Here is a 13,297-nt window from a genome sequence, read left to right on the forward strand (position 1 = left end):
GAAGATGAAAGATGACAAGTAAGGCATCTTTGTACTGTAGGTTCAGCAGAGCAGTGTCATGTCGGACGCTGTTCAGACCAGGTCGTTTGACAGACAGCGGTAATTCCGCTTTTGACCACTATGTGCTCATTGGCGTCGGCTAGATTTTATCTAGCTGGTCCGGGGTTAATTTACCTGATGCTCGGATTGGAAGCTGGGCCATGCCCACTGCCTTTAAATAGTTCTCCTGAACATTGGGCGTCGCCGATTATAGCTTCTGTCTTGTGCGTTCTTATCTCGGTCTGGAGTGGTGAGCTAGTAGTTGGAGTATCGTTGCTGGTGGTGTATTTCCCTTTGTCTTATTTACTCCTTCCTATATTTGTATTTATTTTGCCCTGCACATTTATAGTGTATTCCTGAGTGACTGCGGCGTGGTGTATATTTTCCGTTATCCTTGGCTGTTCTAACTGTGGGTATTGGTATATGATCTTTTCACTGGGTGGTGGGCGATGGTTTCAGCCTAGGGTTGAAACAGGAGACTGGGCGAGGGTCGAGGCCTAGACATGCACACCATCAGTGTAAACTCTAGGTAGAGGGTCAGTCAGGATTTCCCTAGTCTGAGGGAAATTGCAGGGGCCCGGGTTATTAGCTCTTGCCCACCTAGTCTCCCCGTGACAAGCAGGGGCGGACATACCATTGGGGCTACTTGTGCAGCCACACAGGGGCCCGAGTGGTAACGGGCCCACTTACACCACCAAAGCAGATGGAATTGTGCATTATGATGAACTATTAAACTGTAAAGGACCCATACATTGTTCTTGCACAAGGACCCTATACTATGTGTGTACGCTCCTGCTGCAGAGATAGTAATATTTTCCTAGTATCGCAAAGAAGTGCACTACCTTCACTTCCAAAAAGTCAGTCACAAACTTACAGAAGGAGAAGAAGGAATATAAGATGTGAAAAAAATAAAACTTATAATTAAAAGAATAAATTACTGTAACTTGCCCAATAGTGGCTATAGCCAAGGCTCCCTTAGTAAATATTATTGGCTATTAATTAAAGGAGTTGTCCAGTCAAACCGGTGCAAAAATTTCTACATTTCTGGGGTTTTTTTCAGTCAAGATGGGGTGCAGAGTACACATTAATGAGAAAAAAAGAACTTTTTTGAATTTACCAAATGCCTGCAATGGAACAAAGAGTGCAAAATGTAAAGGGGTCTGAATACCCACTGTATATAACCCATTCACTATTTCTCCATCAAACTTCACCGCACCTAAACACACTAGAAATGTTGGCTGGTGACCAACTGATGCAGCTTTTATCTACTCCCATTTCCTCAAGATGGTTGTACCATGATTGTAAATAAGCCCCTGTAATTTGTGTCATCCCCACCTCATTGTAGATTGTAAGGTCTGAAGAGCAGGGTCATCATTATTTTAGCTTTAATTGTTCGATTACCATAAACTTTGTGACTTTTCACTGTTTTATATGAGCTGCTGACTTGTATAGCTCTGCGAAATGTGTTGGCACTATATAAATAATAATTGTTATTATTATTACATTGAGTGCTAGATGGTACGGGTGCATACGATGTGGTGTATAGTTGTGATTAGTCGGAGTAACTACTATACATTGTAATGGGTATTACTCCTCACTGATTGAGGGGGTTCACTGACAACTGGGGTACAGTTTTTAGTGATAGTGTGATCCATATTTCCACTTTGTGTGGGAATCGGGTGTTCAGGTGTATCCTCTAGTGTAGCTATTGAAGTTGTCGCTCAGGTGGTCTGCCTTTGGGAAGAAGTTTGGGTACAATTCCCACTGATAATCTCATGGTAGCAGTTTTGTTGTATCTGTACTGTGCAAACACTGATATTCCATTCACTAATGTAAATGACAACCATGACTACAGACTAAAAATCACAAAGTAAAGCCAACGTATTTTATATATCTATCCCTGCTATAGTTATGTCCTCCCTCTCGATGTGCCAGCGATCAGTATTGTACCTGCATCTCTTCCTCTGCACAGTAATTTGCATATCATCGAGCGCTTACTTTTCATTGTGCAGAGAAAATACCGTATAGTGTCTCATGAATCAATACATAGCTAGATGACACAAAATACATTTCTCCTATGAATATCCTGATATATGTATCACTGCTGGAATCATTTCACTTTGCGAGTGATAAAACCTGTTTTATGAAAGTTAATGATAATATCGCTTCATTTCCTTTCAAAATAAAGTCTACCACATGGCAATAAGGGAGAATATCTGTCAATATATCCTTGGCTCCTGACGCGTCTAACACAAAAGATTAAGCTATAGAAAATTCAATCTGTTCATAGTAAAATAACATTTTTATTAGACGCCATTTATACTTTACATGTTACATGGTGGGAATGAATAACTGAATATTAATCAATACTATAGTTCCTGATCCCATTAGGGTCATCTTACCAGGGATCAGCTTTTAGGTACATCTGCTTTAGAGCTGCCAATCCAATTTAATGATAACTGTTGATTGGATTCAAGTAACATATTGATACAACATAATGGACAGATGTAACTGACTAAACTGAAACTGAATAAACGGTGGTGACATATAAAAACTACCAGTAATTCCGAGGCCATGTTGTGCTTTTGCCTGAAGAAGTTAAATCATCTCCGAAACGCGTTGCATGTATAAACCAGTTTTTTTCCTCGTGACTTCCGATACCTTTGGCAGCGCCCGGGGCCCACCACCCATTTCCTCCTCTCTTCTTGTTTAAAATGTTGAGAGGAGAGGACAACTCACCCCATGGTCACCAGGAAAATGCTGGATAGTTTACTCAATGTATCCAAATTGTAACAAAGCAGTATACCACGAGAGAGAAGATTGATTATCAGGATATGGAAGGTACATAACAACACTAGAAATAAAGCAAAAAATTATAATCAATGGAAATAAACTTAAAGTAAAGGAACACATATCAAACAATTGATAGACGATAAAATGGCATCTATAGGCTAAAATAGGGTGATCTGAAAAAATCTTAGTAGACCATGGAGAGAGAAGAATTTATCCTTTTTTTAGTTTGGTATTTCTCATTGTTTTGCATGTTTGACTGGAAGTCCAGCTTAGGCTGCCGTCACACATTCAGTATTTGGTCAGTATTTTACATCAGTATTTGTAAGCCAAAACCAGGAGTGGAACAATTAGAGGAAAAGTATAATAGAAACACGTCACCATTTCTGTATTTATTACCCATTCTTCCAAGATAAAAACATAATAAGCAAATACCCTGCAGTAAATAATTAAACAGCAATAGTGCATGAAAATAATATAGGGTGCTTAAATAACATAATTTTGATTAAAAAAAATGCAAAGGCCGTCTAATCATATCACAGTGACCCTATGCGAGATGGCCCTAACCTCTAATATTAAAGCCTTACCATTTGTCAAGTGACATGCATGTGGATAAGGGCTGAGAAGGACTGAGCCCAACTAGTGGACAAGCAGCCATGGGGAACCACATGAAAATAATGTCCAGCTCAAAAGAAAAGGCAGGCCACACCTTTATTATTTTCATGCACTATTGCTGTTTATGTATTTATTGCGGGGTATTTACTTATTATGTTTCTATCTTGGGTTTTGTCTGTGTAGTGGCCCGTGTGAACATGTGCTTACACGCTACATGCACACCAACTAATATCCCAGTTCATTTCTTTAAGTTTTTTTTTCAGTTTGTTTGCACCCAGTGCATATAACGGTGTGGCCTGCCTTTTCTTTGAGCTGTGCACTATATTCGTGTGGCTCCTTATGGCTGGGTTTCCAGTAGTTGGGCTCAGTCCTTCTCAGCACATGTCCACATGCATATCACTTGACAATCTGTGAGGTTTTTAGATTTCACCTATGCACAAGTTTTTAGATGGTGTGAGGCAGTGACAGGTGTTATACGCGAGGGTCACTCTGTGTCCCCCAGGATTCGCATATAAATGTATTAAGGCTGCTGGAGTACATTGCAGTTACAGGCATAGCTGTGGTTGCAATGCAAAATAAAAGTAAGTGTGGTCTTGGACAGACAATTTGCCCAAGGAAGATTTAAGAAAACCCGGCATGGGCTTTTATTTTTGGAGCGATCTACAGGATGGTAGTGGGGCAGTTTGCTCCCTCCAGCCGGGTCTTACAAGTGGCCCATGGCCACAGATTCCAGTTAAACACCCTGCAGCAAAGGGTTGAGTGTGTCAGAGTTTGTTTGCAAACTGCAGAGCAGGAGGCTATGCAACATCCGGCTTAGGTGTGCAGTGACACAGAGCCAAGGGAAGCGAATGCATGGCGCCCCTCAGCGTGACAGGGTGGTGCAGTCGCCCATGGCATCTTGGATACAGACTGTTTTGACCCGGCTGCGATCTGGAGGATACCGTTGTTTTCCCTTTGTAAGTTTCTTTTGGACATTAGAGACACTTTGCTTTGAACTTTCCTGTGGTCCCTGCCGATCTGTCACACTGCACCAACCCCACTGCAATACAACGAGTTAAATCTTTTCCTGTATGTTTTTTGGTGCTTAATAAAGTTGTCGTACATTTTATACTATTTTAGGTATGCATGCCACATTTGTATTGGTCTTTCCTTGCTTCAGCTTGCAGCTTGTTCTCATAGAAGCTGTAGCACCCTGACATTTACATTTATCTATTCCCAAGTGTATTATATACTTTAGTATATACTTTTTAGTATATACTATATATACTATTCATTGTCTTTCTGACTAGGGTCACCGTGACGTGGTGGGATGGCTTTTGCTTTTTTTAATCAAAATTATGTTAACTAAGTACTCTATATTATTTTCACACACTATTGCTGTTTATCTACTGCAGGGTTTTTTGTTATGTTTCTATTCTATCCTAGGTTTTACAAATGCTGAACAAATACGGAACGTGTGAACGAGGCCTTATACTTAGGTTGTGCCTGCCCACTCCTATCGCTAGTGGCTGTAGAGGAAACATGCAGCTGCCCGCTGATTCTCTGGTCACAAGAACTGATTGCCAGCAGGTTCTTATTTGCAAAAGGGGTTGTCCAATCGGAAAAAAAACCTTTTAGCTTGCACTATAGTACTCATATTTATAGCTGTTGGCACTGTGTGTGAGTACATGGAATGAATGAGGAATGTGGACATTGACCCTCTATGAATACATACATTTCTCATCCATGTCACCAATAATGTAGAATTCATCGCCGTCATCACAAAATGAGTATTGTGAGGGCTCATGGTAGGAGTTGATATGGGACTGTAATAACATAAGGCATACACTTCTGTATAGAAGACCTGGAGATGGAACAATTCATGGAGTTAAATGATGCAAAACATAGCATATTGTTATTGAGGTGAGAAGCTGACATTTCATCATACACAATCAGTCATCTCAAACACATGTTCACTAATTTTAAGTAATATACAAGTTAAAAAGGAGAAACACGCTCATATAGACAATTGTCACTATTAAGGTATGTTCGCACAGGGTGTTTTTACAGGTTTTTTTCACCTGCATGAAATACGCAGGTGTTGGTAGGAAAACCTCTACCCACTTTTTATTCTTTTTTATGTGTTTTCTGCTGCATTTTTGGTTTCATTTTTGTAGACATTACTTTGAATATGTGAAAAAAGCAGCAAACCGCTGAAAGAATCAACAGATTTAAAATCCTATCGATGGCTTAAAAGGAAAGGAAAACAAAAGCATGTGGATGGATGACATTTTGGAAGATATATTCATTCTGCTATGACAGTGAAATGCTAATTTTTTAGCACAAAAAACTTATAGAAGAAACGCTGCAAATACTCAACTTGTGAACAAGCTCTTAAGAGGACTATTGTTATGTACAGATGTACACTCCAGAGAGCTGTGTAGTAAGAAAAGCATATACACTTATGACGACCAAAGCTTGGTCCTTGGGGCCAAGAATTCACGCCAAGATCTGGTATTGTATCACAGTATGCTCCACGTGGCAGGCTTGTATTTAAACCATTTTATTATTATTATCACTATGCGTTTCAGCTCAGATGTTGCCACATCCAATCTTTTATTTATATCAAGCAGATTTTGAGATGAAAGTTTTTGTCAGTCCCTCATGCTTTACACTGCTGTTCTGCCTGTTTAGACTTCCTGCTGCCTATGATACATCAGGAGGTTCTTGCCTGTATGGCTAATTTCCATTAAAGCAAAGCGAAAACTACAAGAAACAAAACCACCAGTGTGAACAAGTAGATGATCAAGTACCGGTAATTGCTAACCATATACAGAGCATAATGACATAATGGCCATTGATGAGGCACAATTTTTGTCAGGACCGGTTGAAATATTTACAGAGGTAAATTACTGTACTTAAAAAGCCTGGTTCTGGAGAGAGGTAAAGATATACAGTATGTCAGGGAGGTGCAGTCATCAGACAGCGTTGGGGCCGCTGCTAGGAGTAGAAGCGTTAATTCTCCATTCACAGACGTGTTTTGGACCTTAGTTTTCCTTTTAAAATGCATCTTTTTTATATCTTAGTTTATTCCATTTTTTTCTCTTTAGGGGACGTATGGCGTTGTCTTATATTAATATCACTTGACCTTCCTCTAATAAAGAAGATGCTGAAAGGAAAAAAAATAAATTTTTTATTCATTTTTATTTGCTCTGTTTTACAGAGAGTTGTTCAGAACTTAAGGTTCCCATAATCATTAGACTTCAGTTGGCTGTTCCAGCCAATATTGACAGGTTTAGCTGACAATCTAATGTGTATGGGGGCGCCGGGCTGGGAGAGATGTTGGTCATGCAGGTCTAATTTCGGACTGCAGATTGCATTATTCTCCCTGATATAAGCTGCCAGTGGACATGCCAGTCAGTGGCTTTCTTATAGAAAACACGGAGAGTCCTTGACTGAACAAGCGCTACTGTATATGAGTCAGCATTGTTCGGCTGACCGCCATCGAGTATGTGTGGCCAGCTTAACACATTGATAATTCATCAATATGAGATCAATGGGGGCCCGACACCCGGCATTCTCTGCGATCAGGTGGTAACCGCTCCAGCAGTAATGGGATGTAATCCATGATAAGGCGTTGATCCAGGGAACTAGTCTGATTGCCGTATGTGGAGTCAGGAAGGAATTTTTTTCCCCATGGTGGAGTTACTCTTTGCCACATGGGTTTTTTTTGCCTTCCTCTGGATCAACATGTTAGGGCATGTTAGGTTAGGCTATGGGTTGAACTAGATGGACTTACAGTCTTCCTTCAACCTTAATAACTATGTAACTATGTACGGAGAGGAACAGCGCAGCCCCTTACATTGCCTAGTGGCCACTGCTGCATACTGCAGTATCTCCCATTCACCTGAATTTATCTGAGTGCGCTATAAACTGCAGTACTTGCCAGTGGCTACTAAGCAATGTCCAGAGCCTCAGTGTTCCTCTCCATACAATACAGGGGCAGATATCAGCTGATACTGAATCGGACCTCCCAACGATCTCATGTTATAACATTTCCCTGTGACTAGTTTTATCCATAAAGATATCTAATTGATATAATTTTCAAGTTTTTTTGCTTTTTCACAATAACAACATACTTTGAAAAAATATTTGCTTCTTATTTTATCAAAACTACGGGAAGCATCCCTGATGGCATAATAACATGATGTGCACAAGCCGGTGTCTATGCGCATGCGCACCGCTCACTCCTTCTCTGAAAATACTGTATATTAGAGTTTTCTTTTATCTCTTTGGTACCTCATATGTGTCATATAGTCAAGCCAGGACCTTATTATACTTTCAAAGACCTCTGATTTTCTTAACTGACAGAGAAATGTGCCTGCTAGTGAGTCTACTGATGTCAGAGCACAATTCTAAAGAAATGTTAGGCTACACCGGATGGAAGACTCAGGTTGCCATGTCAACCATTTAGAATAAAATGCTGAAAGAGTCTTTAAAACAAGTAAAACCTCACATCATCCATGCCCTAATGTACTGCCTGTGTCTGTCTGTATTATTAGATTTCCAAAATAATTCTTCAGTGTTTTTTTCCACTTAGGCTACTTTCCCATGAGCTTTTTGTAAGTTTTTGATGCTGCAGAATTTCTGCACCTATTATTTAAATTGGGTTACTTGTGGTTTTTCATTGCATTTTTGTGTGCATTTTTTTAACTTGCGCTTTTATCACGTTTTTGATGCTGCATTTTTTGTCTCTTTTTTTGGATTGAAATGCTTTAAAGCAGTACTTCAGAGCTTTCATGGCTGACTACCCCACCTGTGGCACACCCAGAGAGGAGGTAATGACAAGCTTAGGAAGCTGACAGCCCATTGAGGTACAAGGCCAGGTGACAGGAGGGTCACAACCTGGCTTCTCCGAACATCTCCATAGAGCCAGGTGACCGGTGGTTCCCATTCCTGGCTTCCCAAATGTATTCATGGGGCTCAAGTGGCCGATGGGTCCCAATCTTGACTACCCCAAATGTATCTATGGTTCAGTGATGGTCAATGAAGTAGATCTGTATCCCCTAAGAATGTCCTATAGAATGTCAAATCTGTGTCTCTCGTGATGGAGCCATGATCTCTCAGCTATCCTGTAGAGTGTTCCTGGCTGCAGTTTTGTAAAAAATGTCTGGTTCTTTGGATCTCTGGATCTCTGAATATATATATATTGTTACAGAGGCGCATATCCTCTTTTTATAGTTCACAACTGTTCTTCAAGCCATTATTCACAGGTCAAGGAGAAGGGGTGATGAGATTAATTAGCATTTTTTTACTATTTAATTAATTTGCATAATTTTTCTTTCCCTGTTTTACAAGTCAACAAACTGCATGGCCTGGCATAATGTGTAACCAACACATGTGTAACCCCGGCCTAAAGCTGCTTTACTTTTTATACATCCTGTTTTCTGGCCTTGATAAAACTTTATTGACATACTTAAGTGCGGATTGCATGTTTTTTCAGTTTACGCTGAGTAAAATAAAAGCGCAGTGGACATGAGATTTCTATATATCCCATCCACTTTGCTGGAACTGTAAGACGCAGCGTTTTTGTCGCAGGGAAAATAAGCAGTGTCCAAAACACACCACAAGGTCATTGCGGGGATGTAGCCTTAAAAAAACCCATCAAAATTAGGAAAATTAGACAAATTTTATCCATACTGTAGAAAAGAATCCCCAGTTTAGGTTACAAGCATGTCTGTGGAGACGGAGTCAGTGGCCATTTTGGCTTTGACTCATAAAATATATAATAAATTGGGTACAGAACTACAATGCAGGATGTGCTATAAATGTTTTCATAAGAATTTGGGAATGTTAAGAAATGTCCTATAAATGTCTGTTCTGATGTAAGGATCTCTCGGCTTTTAGTAAAGATGAATCTGTGCTGCACTTTATGTACATGCTCAGTAGTGACCAGTGCTGTGGGGTCGGAGTTGGAGGTTTGGCTTACCGGCTCCACAGCCCTGGTTACCAGTACATCAGTGTGGCTACTCTTTTACCAGAATTAAAATGAAGTGTATGTACACGACGTCTTTTAGGCATACCCGCATTGTTTTTGAAGCAGAAGATTCTTTAAGGAAACACTGGCAGTGTTTATTCCCTGAAGCATCTTTTCTGATGCCTTATGTTAAGTTTCTACGATGAGTTTTTGACGCTGCATATTTTCGCTGCACAAGAAAACGCAGCGTTTTACAGCTCCAGCAAATAAAATGTGATCTATAGAAATCTCATGCCCACTGTGCTTATTTTTACACTGCTTAAACTGACCTGCAGTTTTGAATCCGCACAATGTGAATTTCTCTTGTGAGTATGTTGGGATTTTCCCTATTGAATTTCATTAGGTGCGGATAATCCGCAGGTTAAAAACACATATGCATTCCATATGCAGACACGCACTAAAAACTCATGTAATCCACACATGAAAGTGTCAATAAAATTTAGTTAAAACAAAGTAGCTTTATATAAAACATGACATACCAAAAAGAGACAAAAACCATAGAATTAAGAACACTATAAAAATGCATGTATGTATGTATAAAAAAAACGCAAGTGATCTAATTTACACAATTGGTGCAGAAAATCTGCAACATCAAAAAGTCACCAAATACTCCTTTTGGGAATATAGCCTTATTGAATGTGTTTTGCGGCGTTTTTTAAAAATCCATATATAGCATAGAGGAATAGACTTGTTTTAGCCTTTCAACGGTTTTCAAAGCCTATTAAAAGAAAGATACAAACAATAGAACATTTTTGTGTTTTTCTTAGGTGGAATCCACCGGAAAAAGACGCTGTGTGCACCTTCCCTAAAGCTTCTCTCTTTGCCTATCTCCCAGTAGAAAGTTACAGCATGGTGGCGGGCAGCAATAGACAGCTGCATTTTTAGTCACCTTTGTAGCAAAGATTCATCTAATTGGTTTTGGGAAAAAAAACATTGGGACAATAATGGTCAGAAGAGAATGCACGGAAATAAAAATGCACAGAAAGAGAAAGTGTGCCAAGGTGGTCTTCCTGAAATGGGTCACTGGTTCAAAGTTGATCTTTGTTAGAAATGTATGGCCCCGATTCATCAAGACTGCATTGGTGTAAGATATTCCAAATTTGATAAGAAGCGTGTGCCTCTTAATGAATTTGGCGCTTGTGTAATCTGATGTGTGCCACTACAAGAAACGCACTCCAGTTAATGACTAGAGTACATTTATATCGTAATTTACGCCACTTTTTTGAGATGTAAATTATGTTAAATTAGTTGATCTTCCAGTTAATCTTCACACGCGTTTCACAAAGTTGACACAGCTGGCCAGAATGGCGTAAAAAAAACAAAAGTAATTTCAAACAGTTCTGGTAAAAACTACCGTATTTGATGAATCAGCGCCTATGTTTTATATTTCTCCTGTTGCTTTTCCTTAATTTCAGGTTGAAAAAAAAGTCATATCCATAGATGAATAGATACAGTAAACTGTAGCCAGTACTCTACTTATCATATCTCAAGGCCTATGTCTCCGAGTATAATTCCACCTAAGTCCTTTTTCCTTTCTTATCATGTTACTTATCATTTACTGATTTTGAACTATATGTATGTTTTCTCCTACACGCACATACAAAGTGAAGGCACAAATTCTTTGTGAAAGAAAAATACAATTGCAGCACTCACAATTAGAAAAAATCTTCTTTATTAAAGGGAACCTGTCATATCCCAAAACTCTATTAACCTGCAGATATGGGGTTAATCTGCAGGTTAATAGCGTTCCAAAGCTGCCCGGTGCCTGTACTGAGAGCCTCGCTGCCGAGAGGAAATTAACTTTATTCTTCCCGACAGCCTCTGGATTATGGTCACAGGGGTACTGCCGGCTCAGCTTCAGTCACTGCTCAATACACAGTGAGCGATGGCTGTAACTACGCCCAGCACTGACTGACAGCCAGGTTAGCAGTGCATCAGAACAGAGCTGGCTGTCAGTCAGTGGAAGGGTGTGGCTACAGCGGCCTCTCACTGTGTACTGAGTGTATTTCCTCCAGGAAGCGGGGCTCTCAGCTGGGCTGCTTTGGAACCCTATGAACTTGGCTCCATATTTGCAGGGTAATAGTATTTTGGGACGTGACTGGTTCCCTTTAAGGTTATACAGGAATGGTGATAAAAACAAACAGCCCATGACCTACGGCAGTTTCACATCATACATGATGCTCTCTCAGGGGTTGTGCACACAGCGTCTTTTAGTTAGATGCTTTCGGAAAAGACCAGAAGTGTCTTTTTTGATGACTTTGAAATCTGCATCTTTTTTTCACATTCTATATATAAAACAGTGATGGCTTCCAAGCGGCATTGCTTGCCCATAGCCTAGCAGTGCAGTTTCTAGGGGCGATATCCCCTACAAGGCTATATACCTTACTTTATACTGTCAGTCTGGGCTGACGGACTCCCTTTAATTTAGAATCGTGCATGGAGTACAGGCATTTAGGTCTCAGGATGAAACGTGCAAGGTGGAAGTTATTATCACAAGCGCTTTGTGTAAAGCGCAATGTATTGAGAGCTATAGACTGGAGTGCTGAAGTGTCTGTGTTCCTTCTTGTTCGGTCTGAACATAAAGGATCCCTTACGCCTACCAATTCTTCTCCTCCCTCACCTGCTCACAGTGCAGAACAAGGGCCATGGAACAGCTGCCATGTACTTTCAACTTCTTTCCTTTTGGACCTCCAGCTGTTGGCCTCTTTCTTTTTCTTTCAGCGATGCGTCCTGAAATGCAAAACTTATAGCACATTGATTAAATAAATCTGGAACATAAGCAACAAAAGCATTTTATATTAAAAACAATATACTGTCATCAAACTGCCCAGCTTTGCAGTAGCAGAATAGTCATCAATTTGCAATTGATATGTTAAAAGAACAATACCTGTACCAAAAAGTCACTTTATTATTCCCAAGCAAGCCCTAGTGGTCAGAATACCAATGAGTAATTAATTATCATAGGGTAATGCAAACATTAAAATATGAGATGTCACAGATCAATGCTGTTTTAGGGGGATGGTCCCAATATTTGAGCATACTAGTATCTAGTATGAGTAAAGTTTGGTGTAAAACTGAAAACAAAATGACAGAGAATCTGTCAGCAGGTTGTTACTACCTATCTCAAGAGCAGCATGAGGTAGACACAAAGACCCTGATTCCAGCAATGTGTCACTTACTGGGCTGTTTAATGTAGTGTTTATAAAATCACTGTTTTATCTGCAGGAGATTATCATTAAAGGGAATCTGTCACCCCAAAAATCATATATGAGCTGTGGCCACCGGCATCAGGGGCTTATCTACAACATTCTGTAATGCTGTAGATAAGCCCCCAATGTATCCTGAAAGATGAGAAATAAAAGGTTATATTATACTCACCCGGGGCGGTTCTGGTCCGATGGGCGTCGCGGTCCGGACCAGCGCCTCCCATCTTCTTACGATGACGTAATCTTCTTGTCTTCCTACCGCGGCTCCGGTGCAGGCGTACTTTGTCTTCCCTGTTGAGGGCAGAGCAAATGTCACGCCGTTCTGTCTGTCTCTGGTTTTCGGCGTGACAATGCATGTCTTTGCTTTAACCCTTTGCTCCTTTCCCCCTAATTGAGCTGGGATACTGTTGGCTGTTACCTGTTTGGAGCCATCTCAGTTCCCTGCTTTGCTGCGTAGCCGTACATGGTGGTTAGGTCTTTGCTGCATGACCATCTGCATGTACGGTCCCTGGTTGCCGCTGTGGAAGCTATCCGCGGGTTGGGAGGTCATTTGCAGCTGGTGCATGCTTTCCACGTGTGTCAGTTCGTGCAGTCACAGCCTGGTGCCCTGAGCCTCAGTTCCTGCACTGAT

General features: G+C 40.5%; 1 protein-coding gene across 3 annotated transcripts in view; it reads left to right on the forward strand.

Moving 5' to 3' along the window:
• Nucleotides 1-13,297, forward strand: part of RNF38 (ring finger protein 38) — a 425,742-nt gene that overhangs the window by 230,662 nt on the left and 181,783 nt on the right. The gene's annotated exons all lie outside the window — the stretch shown is intronic.

Source organism: Ranitomeya variabilis, chromosome 1 (genome assembly GCF_051348905.1).
Source record: "Ranitomeya variabilis isolate aRanVar5 chromosome 1, aRanVar5.hap1, whole genome shotgun sequence".
Lineage (NCBI taxonomy): Eukaryota > Metazoa > Chordata > Amphibia > Anura > Dendrobatidae > Ranitomeya > Ranitomeya variabilis.